Here is a 14,799-nt window from a genome sequence, read left to right on the forward strand (position 1 = left end):
TATGTTTCTGAAAAATTAATATAAATCATATTAGTTCTTTTAATACTACTTCTAGCCACACACAGTTGGGGGTTTGCTGTCTTTAAAAGGAGGGGATATTGTAACGGTGATAAGCTTGAAAGGCAGAACCCAACATTTCACAGATTCATAGAAAAACAGGCTTGAAAAAAGACAGAAGGAGGTCATTTAGTGCGACCCACTGCTCAAGGCAGGAACATCTGTATCTAAACAGCTCCACCCAAATGTCTGTCTAAACTGCACTTAAAAACTTCCAGTGACAGATGCCACAGCATCTTGAGGTCATTTATTCCAGTGCCTGACCACCTTCATAGTTATAAAGTTCTTCCTAATATCCAACCAAAATCTCTCTTGCTGCAATTTAAGCCCATTGGGCATTTATACACATGCTTGCACTGCAGCACTGGGAGGTTTTAAAGGTGCCCTGTGCTGTGGTGTGTGCATTTGTATAAATGGCAAAATGTGCGTCAGCACTGAGAAAATGGCGGTGGCACACTTTTGAACTAAAACACCTTTGTGTTTTAGTTCAAAAGTGCACTGCCGCCATTTTCTGTGTGCTGACGTGCATTTTGCTGCTTATACAACTGTCTGCAATGCAGCGCAGTGTGTGTCAGCCTGCGATTGAGTCTGCTCCAATGCGTCAAATATGGTGCGTCACAGCGTGAAAAGGTATGTATATAAGTGCCCATTACTTCTTGTCCTGCCCCCTGTTGCCACAGAGAACAGTTGGTCACCATTCTCTTTCCAACAAGAGGCCTAGCTAATTGAATTGGAGGCTTTACTATCTCTAAAATGATTGCTCGCAAAAGAAGGAAGGAAATGAATTATCCCTATTTTACAGCATTGCACAGCAGGGTAGTTGTATTACAGATTTTCTACCCGTCTCTGAAGCAGCAAGCATTAGGCACAACCACAATTCTGGATTTGAGGGATAACAACCTGATTTGTTGTTCCCTCTTCCTCTCCAGAAAGTGCACTCAGCATCAAGAGTAACGAAACATCTTATATAGATCTACTTTACACATTTGGTACCCCATCAAGTCCTCTTTAGCTGGACAGATAATGGCTCAAAAGGAGGGATGGAGGGAGGAGAAAGATGCAGAGGAGAAGGGAATCCCTCTGGGATCCAGCAAGACTAGAGATACTTCTTTCCAAGGACACTGGCATGAGAACTAGCTGGCAAAATAGTGGAATATAATGTAAATTATTAATTCCTTATATTAAAAGCCAGTTGTAGATCAGATGCCACATGGAAAGGTAGAAGATGACTATTAAATTCACTCCCTAGTGTTCTGCTGTTTTATATGTAATGTCCCTTTTTTATCTTCCAAGGCCATTCTTGAGATAACATTTGAAAATTGCTGTTAATGAGGCACTTGTTGGTCAACTGATGGAGTCCAAATATTGGGACTCAACAGGAAAAGGCCAATCTAGTCTGCATTTCACACAGGAGTCCTACATGGTTGGAACTTGAGAGAGGATTTTAGATCAAATGCTTTTGTTCCAACAGCTAACACATGATCTGAAGGGACAGATGTTTCCTGCAGCAGGACTGGTTCTTCAAAGCCACTGTTCAATATCCTTCTGAGCTTTGAATTTGTTCCCTGTGTTTAGTTTCTGGACTTTTGAAAATATTGATGCTTCATATTTTTATTCAGAACAGGAAATGATTCCAATGCTTTGCAAGGCTCTATCTAGTATGTATTTGGCTGGTTACCATGATGGATTGTTTTATATCAAAATGATCTCAATAATTAATTTTAATCACAATTAATATCAGCAAACAGGACAAATCATTTTCTATATTCTGGTTTACATTTGTAAATTTGCCTAAAAAGGGTGATGCTCATTGATTGGTAACTGTTTAAACAATGACTTAAATGAAATAAAGCCCTTGGGGAGAAGCTCTTGTTATCAGTCATGGTGGCCTGTGGCTTTAAAGCATGGTGGCCTGCTTTACCAACTTCTAATCCATTTTTAACCTTGAATGAACCAGTCATTGAACCAAACCAGCTGAACAAATACAAATGAAGACAATATTCTCTCCGCACCCACAGTGGAAGCCACCGCTGTCAAAAGGTGCATTAACTCTTCCATATACTAAGGTGTCAAGTGCTCAGCAATAGCTTCAGTTTAGAGGTTTGATTTCCTTAAAAATTTTAAACAGTAAAGATCTACTGCTTAATTTTTGTTTCAAATCTAACTGAAATAATTTGCAAGTTCAAAGAATCAGTAAAGGTTATTGGGATTTCAAATTTAACTTTACAGAGGTTTATTTTAAATAAAAAATATTTAAGTTAAATTAAAAACTGTATTTTTAACTGTTTTCAATTATTGGGTTTTATCCATCCTGGTAGTTAACTAAGTTTACAGAAGGGTACAAGCCATCAATTTTCAATGTATTCTGTCTGCATCGTTGCATTCAAATGTGAACCTTTTAAAATAATTTACTACACATCTAGCTCTACCCATCTGCAACCTTCACAACAGTCCAACAAGGTAAGCAGAAAAGTATCACTAAAGAAAAAATTTTAATTAAAAAGTTAAATGATTTACTTTTCCAAGACTTCACAGCAAGACAGCAGTAGAACAAAGAACACAGAAATCCCAACTGTCAGTCCCTGTTAGCTGGTAGTCCAGCTAATCTTTTGCACAGTAAAGCATCACCACCTACACATGCGTGGCATTTATTGCACACTAAATTAGTCAACTGTGCGATTGGCTACTACCTATAGTTCCAGGTGGTAGATTAGCCATGTACTACCTACACTGCGGTACCACACGTGTAGATGGTGACTGGAACAAAATTGCTCCTGGTCAGTCCAGACAGCAGGGGGCCAATGCTGCCTGACTAAGCCCCCATACAGAGGGAGCTATGCCAGCTGCAGGGGCAGCTGTCTCCTGGCCCTGTGCACATGGGGATGGTCCCCATGTGCACAGGGCTGGGAGATGGCTGTTGCTGCAGTCCCACACATCTCCCAGCCCCGTGCACATCAGGACCTGTCCCCATGTACATGGTGCTGGGAGACAGCTGCCCCTACAAGCAACACAGGTCTCTCAACCTGTGCATATCAGGACCAGCCTCTATGTCCCCTGCCAGCCTCTGGACTGGCACCCAGGGGAGTCTGGCTGGTGCAGGGGGGCAGAGCAGGGTAAGAGCAGTCCTGGACTGGGCTGCTGCCACTGGGAGCAAATCTGCACCTAACAGGGCACACATGTAGACAGATTCCCAGGTGCAGCTTACTGCACCTTATGTTACTGCACAGTAGCCTTACTGTGCATTACCTGACACACCCACTGGGTACAAAGTATGAAGAATTAAATCTTGTTTTTCTGTTCCAGTTTCTTTTCTTAACTTCTAAAAAACAGTAATTTGTTCATTCATTCAACTACAGCTCAAAAGTTATAGCTCCACTCCTCGTCCCCAAAGAAGCTAAATAGAAGCAACTTTTCAGAGAATATGAGCAAACCAACCTTGCCTCATTGAAATGTGTTTCTGAATCATGCTAATAAAAATATAATCAGCTGCTTCTGAACAGTTTCTGGCTGTTTGGACATGATAAGCTTTCTTTTTAATATTATAGCTGTTCTATAATACTGTCACTGGTACAGATTGTTGGGTCAGACTTACTTTACTTCCTCTTACAATTCTTCTGCATCTCAATTTTGGCTTAAAAGGAAGCCTGACTTAGGAATTGTAAATATAATTTGCATTCATTTATGAGCAGTGCACCTACTCTAGCTAAAGATAAACAAATCACAGGCAGCAGAAGCCAGTGGTCCCACTTTCCTATATTTTCTCGCATTATTAGGAATATGATGATGAAGATAAGCAGATCTTACAAAGAGACATAAGAAGATGCTTCAGTGAAGGGGATGACTCACATAAACTCTAATTCCAAAATAACAGCACACACTTTGCTAGTAATTCCTTACAACTTTTTGTTAGCTCTTTTGGAAGAAACACAAAGAAAAGCACTCCCTGTATGAACTAGTGAGCTGTGAAATGGGGGCTGGAAGAAATTCAACTGATCAAACTTTTGAGGAACCCAAACTAAGATCCAAACCCTACAAGTAAAAAGCAGGGCATATATTCATTATGATGTAATTGGAGTTTGATGTGTGGTAGGATTATTTTTTTCATTTTAAACCCAAAGTAATAGCTGCTAAGGAACAGAATTCTATATTTAAAGTTAATACTTTTGGTTTAAATCACATAGGAGTTTTAAGGTCTATAAAGTATTTTGGTAATCTCCTTCATGATTTGTAGAGATTGCTCTGGTTTTAATGTGAAGCGGTGGAGAAAAAATTCCCTGGCTGTGTAATCTGTGGCAGTTCTGAACAGCCATGAAGGCTGTTTTTGGATAGGGGTTCCTGTGATATTTGGTAATAAGATCTTAACTCATGTTAGTCAACAGATGAAAACCTGATCTCTCTTTCAATTAAGCTAAAAGGTACTCTATGATCTAAAGTAATTGGGAAACTATGTTTTAATGTCATTTTGTACCCATCTGCGTATCAATTGTGTATGTACACATGTTTATCACTAACCTGGTGTTCCCCATTTTGGCCTTTGTCAATGTTGTTGTTAATATTATTACTATTGCTATTTTTGTAAAGTAAACATGGAACATACAAAATACATTTGGTTGTTTTATTTTATTTTTACTAGTAAAATTACCTCCTTCTCCTTCACCTCCATCACAGCAAAATTCAGTTTCTGCATTGCAGCTGGAGGCTATTAGTTTTGCAACTACGAACTGTAATTGCAGTAACGTGTAATTTATGGAAGGCATGTGAAAGAGGTCCAGGAAAACCAATGAGGATATACTCCAGATCCCTGACAGAAATGATAATCCAAAGTTCTTAAAAGTCTGCTTCCAAGAGAGCAGGTCTTCTACACTGGACACAGAAGCAAATAAGACTCCCCAGTATTACTGCACCATCAGGTGACTGATCCCAACAAGAACAGACAGAGCCTACTAGCAGAGAAGGTTATTTATTAGTAGGGACACAGTTAAACTGTAGTGAGACAAAGGGTTTTTTGCAGCCTGCTCATGGTGTGCAGAGCCAATTTTGCAGGCATTTCATTGTGGCCCTGCCCCATGGCGTTGATTGGCGGAGAGACCCCAAAAGGGAGGAGTGACGAGGAGGCTGCCATATTGACTGCTGGCTGCCCTTTGTGCTGCCCCACCCCTTGGTGCTGATTGGTGGAGAGGCCCCAGCAGGGGAAGGAGGGGTAAGAGGCCAGCCACTATCTTGTCTGCTGCCTTTTACGCTGCCCCACCAGCTAGTGCCATCACCTCTTGGCAGCGAGGACCACTGGCTCCTATTGGGGAGCCAGCATTTCCTTTTTATTAAATTTTTTGCTGTTGATTCAGTGAATTAAGTAGTTCCCTATTTATTCGTAACAGAAGTAGAGCTGTTCAGTGGTACATGAGCACGCTTCTTGAATCCAATAGTCTGGAACCAAGTGAGGAGCCTCCACAGTGACGACTGCATTCTAAAATGGGCTCAAAGTGAGCCATATATCCCCATCTTTCCAAAAGCCCACAAGTGCTCCTTGGGGTGAGGTCTCATGCTGGGTGCCGTTGACCCCTGAAGCAGGCCCCACACCAGATCAATGTTCAGATATGTTTAATTTCTTGTGCATTTTCCCTTACGTTACTCTTCACATATCTTTAGTGGAAAGTCTCTAAGTTGGGCTCTGTATGAAATGTGATTAGTGATTACTATATGCATTGTCCAGCTGTGCAATGTGGCAATGAGAAGGCTCTTCAGGCGAACAGGTGCAGCAAGGAGTTTTTTACAAAGTTAGACTTGGAGCACTTTCAGCTGCTCCAGCTACTACAAGTGAGAGTTTAGGTATTGTCCACACAACTCCAATGGCTAGAGGCTGGGCAGGAGGAACCTGATTGATAGGACTGAGCCTACCACATCTCCTCTGGGAAGAGCTACGGTCTTCTGTTGGATTTTACTCTACCACAGAGAAAAGTTCCCATGTAGCTGCTGGTGGATAAAATCAACACAGCTGTACTTCTACAGCTTGGGAAGTATGCCCACCCTACTCTCTCCTACTACCTATTAAACCTTTTTCTTCAGACCTGAAGGAGCATGCACTGCATTTCAAAGCATGTCTAGGTCTACCCAAACCATGCAGCTGGCCCAATAAAATATATCACCCACAAAAATCCTTGTTTCTCATATTTTCTGAACCATCATGACTACAGCATCACTCCAACACTAAGAAACCCTAATAAATTAATACACACACACTCCGTTTGATCTCTGACAAGCACAATGCGACTAACAAACCCATAAAGCAAGGCGATGAAAACCAAAGCCACCTCACAGTACATACGTTTGACAATTCCTTTCATAGGCCCTTCTCACTATGGTCACAAGGACAGCACATGATAGTATGCACATGACTTTCACTTTGCAAGGCCCCCCATCACCCTTTCTACCCTCCCCTTACCTTTCTGTGCACCATCCATTATCAAGCTGCTTAGTCCCAAAACAATTGATTACTATGCCAAATACCCACAACTACCAGAAGGAGTAGCAATAGTGTTCTGGAAAAGTGTGTGTGCAAAAGGGAAAAAAATAGAGTTAAGAGAAATGCTGGTCAGGAATTGTCCAAATAAAATATTTCAAACTATGCACAACTATGCACAACAAATCATAATTAATAATAATTTGGCCCTTGGCCTCTCCAATTATTCTGGCAATACAGGGCCAAATGGCATGCTGTTTCTGTGATATGGACACTATTAATTAAGAAATGGGCTGAAACCACCAACTTATTCCACACAGTGCACCGGAAAGCCAGCAAATACCAATTTATATGGGAACTGATTTTGTGTCCTGTTCCTCCGCTGAGTCATCCTGTCATGCTTTGTTAAATGTTGTTGTTTCAGCCCTGTTTAAGGGAATCTTTTTAGTGTGAATCCTACAATAGATTAATGATAAAATAAACAGTTCCAGTGCCCACACCAGGCTGAATGCCTTCCCTTCCTGGGCAGGAGTTACAGAGCTAACAAGAACAAAACTACACTGAAATGCCATACAAGGAGAAAAAGAAAACATATTTTTCTCCTTCCACTGTGATCTGTGGCACATTAAAGGTAAGGAAGCTGAGGACACATGCTCTGGCAAGGCCACCATATTCGCTTGTCACCAGCTTCTGTCAATCCAAGGAAAAAATAAACAATGGTTAATTAAACAGGCCTGTCTTTGGAAAGAATTCAATAAATTATTCTGCTTGATTCATTCAAAATGGTCTAAATTAATGTGTTTTCCTAATTCCAGTGACTTTATTGCAACATGTCATCAAGCTACAGCTTCTTGTTATCCTCAAATGTGTGCAATGAATCCCCACTACTGTACAAATAGGCCAAAGTCATTTAAGCAAACCCATACTCAAAAGCAACAGCAAATTTATATTGCCTACCTGGCACTGAGTTTGCCTTAAAACACATTCAAAGCAGCCAGCAGAAGATCTGGTATGTCTGTGCAGCTTGTTGGTGACCAACATAGAAGAAAATGGAGTTGGTTGGAAATAAGATCTTGAAGACTCAAATAGGATTGGCTTAAAGCTCACACAGACTCCAGAAATTTAAGAAGTCCATTATTCTTTTTTTCCCCCCCATTCTTTATTAATCTGATTTAGTGATAGACGCATGCATGCTCCCAAATGGCTAGTGATATGTAACTATCAATAGACTGGGGAAGATGAGAGGAAGACTGGGGAAGTAAGAAGGTGGTAGAAACAAGAGCACAAATGGTAAAAATGAAAAAGGGGGAAAAAAAGAGGAAAAACAAAAAGACTGGGAAGGAAGAATCAAATGAAAGGAGAAAGACAAAGATGAAAATGGAAAGCATGAAGAAGAGTACGAATGAAAGGCTGCTTCTTGGTTAAAATCATTGTTAATAGAGGGCGTTGACAGATGTGAAAAAAAGCACTTTATCGGAAGCAGTAGTGCATTAGTTGAACCCAGCTCTGCAGTGTCTGGATAGATTGGGCACTTCAGCGGAGCTTTTTGGTACTTTTATCTAATAGCTAATTCAATCAGCTATTAGATAAAAGTGCCAACCCCCCCCCCACTAAAGCACCCAATCTTTACAGACATTAGGAAAGCTGGGTGCAACTAATGTGCTCTTTCTTTTGGGCATGCAGTGGGCTCAGCATGATAGCACATGAGTTTAAAGTGCCATCCCCCGCCTCCCCCCGACCCACATTTGGAGGCAGCCTGGGTGTCTTGCAGAGCTCTGACAATGTGCCCCAGTTCTGCAAACTAAACTCATACTCCTGGGGAGGAGATGGTAGGATTCTCCCTGCTGGGAGAGTCATCAGTTGTTACCTTGACAATGAGATACCCTAGTTGGAGGCATCTCAAGTGTCTTTCTGGATCTCACTCTAAAATTTTAGCTTGAACACAGGGTGTTTTGCTTTCCCTGCTGGCCTGCCACTCCTGCCTTCTCTCATTTTCCAAGAAAGGAGACTTACTTTTCCCATGATGCTGTTCAGAATTAATTAAATACATTTATTTATGTAAGCACTTTAACTCATGTACCCCATTTCCCCCAACAGTGTTAAACCTACCAATAAAGCTGGGAAAATGTGACAAAACAAGTTAACAGAGGAAAAACAGATACCTGTGTAACAAAACAGGAAACAAGTGCTGTTCCCAATCAGCAACCAAGCTCTGTTTGTATTTGAAACTCCCCCTTCCACCCTATATCTGACCAGCAGTCTGCAATGACTTTAATTCAGGATTGGGTGGGTCTCTGTACATCTTGGCAACAAGGCCAGGCAGAGTTCCCAAACAGCCTAATGATTGTGCGGTGGTCTGGCAGCTGTAGCTGGGGCCGCCATTCAAAATCCTAATTTGCCTTTTATTTTTTCTTAAATGTTAGTTCAGATAAAACAAGGGTTTAATAAGGCGATACAGCAGACCAAATTTATCCCCAATAGAAGTGCTTTATATTGTGCAATACTCCATTATAAGTGCTCATGGGAAGAATGTTTGTAACACTGCAACTTGCATGACACTGATGAGACTAAGAAATCATCTACTGTTCATTGCCTTTTGATTAGAGAGATCGACAATGGAATCATGTTAAATAAAACTTCATCTGTGGGTGCATACAAGCATTAGGTTCCTACTGGGAGAAATGCTGTTTCTCCCAGACAAAAATAAACTAACTCCAGCCAGTTAGAAGTCACTCCTGGAAGAGTTTCTTGTGGGAGAATGAACACTTGTACACTTTCCCAAGTTGAGCTATGGTGAAAACCTCTAATGCCTTCCAGAGACCAGGGACACTGCAGTCTGGAGAAGGTGTAGGGGACAGCTGCCTCCACCCTCCCATGGACTGAGAGGGAAGGAGAGGAGCAGTTGCTAGTTGCTCCCCACTGGTTCCTCACATATTGGGGCACCCCATGTGCAGAGTGGGCAGATGGACTGTGGTGCTACTTAATTCACTTAGCTCCCAAGCAGCAAGAGACAAATAGAGAAAGCAGAGCTGCAAGCTCTCTGTCTGCTTCTCACACCAGAGTCCCTGGTGTAAGAAGTGGGCAAGGAGCTTTACTCTGCTGCTCTCTGCCCCTTCCCTAAACAAAGGCCTGCCAGATTTGGGGAAGAGGTTGAGGGGCTTTGCCAGCTCCCCTTGGCTTCCCTTTACCATCCCTGCAAAGTCCAGGGAACTGGGAACAGGCTCAGGGAGAATGTCCCTTGGGCTTTAAATGTCATCCCTGCTGCCCAGCTGAGTGGCATGGGGGACAACATCAAAGCCAATGAGCCAGCTCTACCCCAGCTCTCAGTACTGTGGGTGGAGATACCACAGCTTGTGGGGCTGGAAGTCAGTGGGGAACCTCTCCCCATCCCAGTTCATAGCCATACAGACTTTAAATGCCCTGCATGCTGCCCATGCATGTGATGATTTAAAAGCCAGGGAGCTGGTAACTGGGACCCAGGATTGGGGTTGGGAATGCTTGGCCTGGCCCTGCTTCCTTGTGGCTGTGGCTTTAAACCACCCCATGTGCAGCCCGTCTGGGTTGTACACAAAGCTATTTAAATTCTAGGGGCTGTCTATTGATAGCCTGCCCCTTTCCCAGGCAGGGGAAAAGGCAGGTTTGTCAAGTAATGTGCTCCCCTAAGTGAGCCAGGGCTGGTTTTGTTAAATATCTCTACTGTTCTATGTTTCGAATGACAGCTTTCAGAACAAAAAGAGGACGATCCTAACGAGCAAGTTCTTTTTTTATTATTTCTGCAGTGTGTTTATTTATTTGTTTGCATTTCTCCCAGCCTAAACAGCTTCACTTTGCATTTATAACTAAGTTTCACTTCCAGGTCCTATTTTTTTTTAGTAAAGGGTTTGTACTTCTGAGTCCTGCATTTTCGGCTGGTGGGGGAGAGTTGGTAGGAAAGAGCCTGTCTTGTCTGGATTTTGTAGTATATCAGGGAAACATTTAAACCACTACAAGAGGCAGATTGCAATTAATCTTAAATCAAAGAAAAAAATAATTCTATAAACATGTTTATATGCACTTTTTTGCAAATAAAGATTTAAAAAAAAAAGAGAAAGCAGTTAGGTATCTAATACCTGGTGATGGGCAATGTGAATTGGAGGGCTACATGCAATGTGTAACTTTGAAAATTTTTTCCTAATTGTTTTGCTAAAATTTTCTACCACTGGCCCATTAAATATCCCAAGACAATACTTGCTACATAATAGAACACTAAATACACTAGCACATGGTCCTCTCCAGATGGCATGGAATATGAAAACAGCCCACGCTAGCCAAAAATAAAATCAAGATTTCACCTTCAGAAGTGGGATGCTGCCCCAGGGGCCACCAACAATATATGTGAATTCTTGCTTCAGCCTGATAGGGGTAGAAGGAACAAGAAAAAGTGCACCATGCAGACGCTTGGGAGAGATCTGTGAGAAGACTTTGGAACTTCCCATAACTTGTCCTTAGGCAAATTGTATACAAGGTTAATTCCCTGCCAATTAAGTGAATTACATCAGCAGACTACTACATACTTCCCCAGATCACAAGTGCTGAATTACACTGAAAAAAGCAACAAGCTGGCTCTTGAAAGATGCAGATGTACAAATAAATACATATTTGTTAGACAATAGACACAGCTTTTCAATCAAGTTTGACAGTCCTATTTCTCCCATTCCAGTTGACCCGTGTATTTTTCCCTATCATTCCATGCCAGTTTTCAGTCACATTTTAAACACAAAGGCTCGAAAAAGGTAAAAACCTTTCCTTGTCATTCACAGCTAGATGCACGTGGACAGGAGCTCAAAATGCCTCTTGCTCTATTCTTGCTCTCATTTTACATATATCTCTGTAGTATCTTCTGAATAGTCCCCCTCTGCACTGGGAGGAAGGAGCAAACAGCACACATAGCTTATGTGCAAAGAGATACAGTTCTTCTCCTGGGGCAGTTTAATTCATATTACCCTTCTCTAGGTCTGGGGCCAGCCTCCATCTAACTCAATATACATTCAGGAAGTTCTTACTACATGCCAGGAAAACAGAGTATTAGAGCTTACTAACATTACTGTATCAGAAAATGTGATGTCAGGGGCAAAATGTGTGGAATTCTCTGGTTCATTTCATTCTGGTTCATTCAATTCTTGGGGGCAGACTAGATGATCCTTCTGGCCTTAAAATCTGGGAAGATCGTGAATGGATTCCCATCAAGAATGCTAAGGCCAGTTCAGCATAAGCGGTTGGATTCAAAACTGTCAAGCTAATCAGGCCATTTTCTATGAATTTCCTGTAGAATGTGATGCAATCACATTGAAGAGCCACAGAAGCCACATGAATCTTGATGTGGTTTTTAAAAATAAAATACTGCATTCACAGAACTTCATCAGTCTGCTGAGATTTCCAACTTCTCAATACTATTTAAAAGCACCAGGGGCTCTTAGAGCATGGGAAGACAAACTAATTGCCATGGGATCAGGGGAAAGAGGTAGGGATTTAGCATGTGTCAAGCACTTTATTAGAACTGCCTGGGGACACAGTAACTTATTTCTTTTTCATTAAGGATGGTTTAGCTTTCATCTACCATGGATTAAGAGCGTGAGCACAGAAAACTCCTTACGAGTAGCTGACAGGCAATAAACTCCTATTTCTGTCACAGGTAACCAGTTTTTCTGCACATATCGTGACAGCAAATAAAGTTCCTGGCTGGGTTCTAGCCAGGGAAAGGAACACCGAAGGGGAGGGCATGGGCCCTAGCAACGTGGATCTAAATTACCTGGGAAGATTTAAACAGTTTTAAACAGATGTTGAGAACTGTGTTTTGATCAAATCTAATACAGCCTTACACAGATGGGTACCTTTTGCAATAGACCTGGAGCCCAACACTGACTGCATCTAAAAAAATGTCACACTTATAGGCATATACATGCACATACTCACGCATGGGATTTTAATGTTCTGGGATTTCAGGTTTTGTTTCTTAAAGTTTCTCTAGGCTGCAAAGCCCTGTAGCTCCTCACAAGTCATAAGTGTAAGACAGGGGTCAGCAACCATTTACCCCAAGGCCTGCTGCACCAAGGTCCCTGCCCCTCTGGAGCTTTGCAACAGGTACGAACCTCATGCAGCCCCTGTAGAGCCTGGAGAGCTGCCAGCTCCTGCAGGCAACGCAGGCCCACCCACAGTTGCTATCCCTGCTCTCCCTAAGGCCACTTGTAGAGTGGTCAATGTGGGAGACTCCCTCCTGTGGGGGACTGAGGGCACAATCTGCTGCCCCTACCCCTTAGCTCAAGAGGTCTGCTGCTTTCCAAGAGCCCGCATCTAGGACATGGCCTAGAGGATCCCAAAACTCATTCGGCCCACTGACCACTACCCTATGCTCCTTATCCACGTGGGCATGAATGACACTGCTCAGAGCAATCCCAGCTGGATCATGAGATGCTACAGGGTTTTGGGAGCAGGGCTTAAGGGGTTGGGGGCACAGGTGTTTTCCTCGATCCTCCCAGTTTCAGGCTATGGGCTGAGAAGGGAGAGGAGGATTGAGGTAGTCAAACAAAGACTGCGGTGCTGCTGTCATCGTAAAGGCTTTGGCTTCCACGATCACAGTCCGCTCTTTGGTGAGGGAGGCCATGGTCTGCTGGGAAGAGATGACCTCCACCTCACTGCGCTGAGGAGGCGGCTCTTCTCAGCCAGACTGGCTGATCTGCTCAACTGGGCTTTAAACTAAGCCCACCAGGGGATGGGTGGATAACCACCAATGCAAGCCCACTAGGCAACTACTGCATAACCAGCAGGTTAGGGCACCCAAGGGAATCCACACCTACCCCAGCCCTGGAACGGTTTCTTCCTGGGAGTGCAAGGAAGCTTAGGGCTTCCAATGGGACACTTACGTGTACACCAATGCCAAGAGCTTGGGGAACAAGCAGGAGGAACTGGTCCTCCTGCTAAGCAAGAAAGACTATGATCTCATATGGATAACAGAGACCTGGTGGAACTCCACCTATGACTGGGCCACAGGTACAGATGGCTATACCCTGTACAGGTGAGATCGTGCAGATAAAAGGGGTAGAGGTGTAGCTCTTTATGTCAAGGAAAGCTACACGTCCCTGCAAATTGACATTGGCACCCAGGGAGGACGACTGGAGTCCCTCTGGATTAAAAATACATGAGGAACGTGGCACAGGGGACTCCATGATAGGAGACTACTACAGACCTCCTAACCAGAAACAAGAGCTGGACCAAGAATTCACCACGGAACTGGCTGAGGCTGCACGCTCTTGGTGCATGGTTGTCATGGGAGACTTTAACTACCCAGACATCTAATGGGAGGAGCACTCAGCCAAATCCGATCAGTTGCAAAGCTTCCTCATGTGCGTGGATGAGCTCTACCTGACTCAAGAAGTCTATGGGCCGGCAAGAGGTGAAGCATTGCTGGACCTGGCACTGGCCAAAGGGGATGATCTAGTTAGTGACCTAAGAATCCATGGAAAGCTGGGTGACAATGACCATGAGCTGATCACCTTTACTATCCATCACAAAGCTGGCAAGTCAGTCAGCAATGCAGAAGTCCTTGACTTTAGGAAAGCTGACTTTGACAAGCTCATGAGGCTCATTGTCAAGGCTCTAAGGGACCACGACTCGACAGGAAGAGGAGTCCAAGAGGAGTGGTTGCTCCTCAAGGAAGCGATCCTGACAGCACAAGGGATGTCCATCCCATCTAGGAGGAAGGGAAGCAAAAGGCCACAGCAACCCCCTTGGCTCAGCAGGGAACTGGAGGACCTCCTATGCCTAAAAAGAGAGACTTATAAAGGATGGAAGGCTGGAATTGCCACCAGGGAGGAGTAACTCAGCACTGGTCCATACCTGCAGGGAGCGGATCAGGAAAGCCAAGGCTGCAACCGAACTCCACCTGGCTTCACATATCATGGATAATAAAAAGTCCTTTTTCAGATATGTAGGAGCTCAGAAAAAAGCAAGGGTAACATTGGACCCCTGCTGAACCAAAAGGGACAACTGATAACTGACACCCAGGAAAAAGCCAACCTGCTTAATGGGTACTTCACGTCAGTCTTTCATCAGTCCAAAGGGGCTGCCCTGCCTAGCATGACGCGGGACAACCAGGGTGAGGGCATATTTATATCCAGTATCAGTGTAGACCTTATAAAGGAACACCTTGAGAAGCTGAACATCTTCAAGTCAGCTGGTCCTGACAGATTACACCCTACAGTACTCAAGGAGCTGGCAGGTGTCATAGCCCAAACATTGGCAAAAATATT

The 14,799-nt window shown here is 43.3% G+C and overlaps 1 protein-coding gene and 1 long non-coding RNA gene across 2 annotated transcripts in view; one reads left to right on the top strand and one right to left on the bottom strand.

The window, feature by feature from the left end:
* Positions 1–14,799, bottom strand: part of ATF6 (activating transcription factor 6) — a 212,325-nt gene that overhangs the window by 54,456 nt on the left and 143,070 nt on the right. The window lies entirely within an intron of this gene.
* Positions 542–8,276, top strand: LOC109287071. Its single transcript, XR_002094757.1, has 3 exons — positions 542–1,964; positions 6,603–6,605; positions 8,266–8,276. It is a non-coding gene; the product is annotated as an uncharacterized LOC109287071 (long non-coding RNA).

Source organism: Gavialis gangeticus, unplaced genomic scaffold, assembly GCF_001723915.1.
Source record: "Gavialis gangeticus isolate Ggan-Ray unplaced genomic scaffold, GavGan_comp1, whole genome shotgun sequence".
Lineage (NCBI taxonomy): Eukaryota > Metazoa > Chordata > Crocodylia > Gavialidae > Gavialis > Gavialis gangeticus.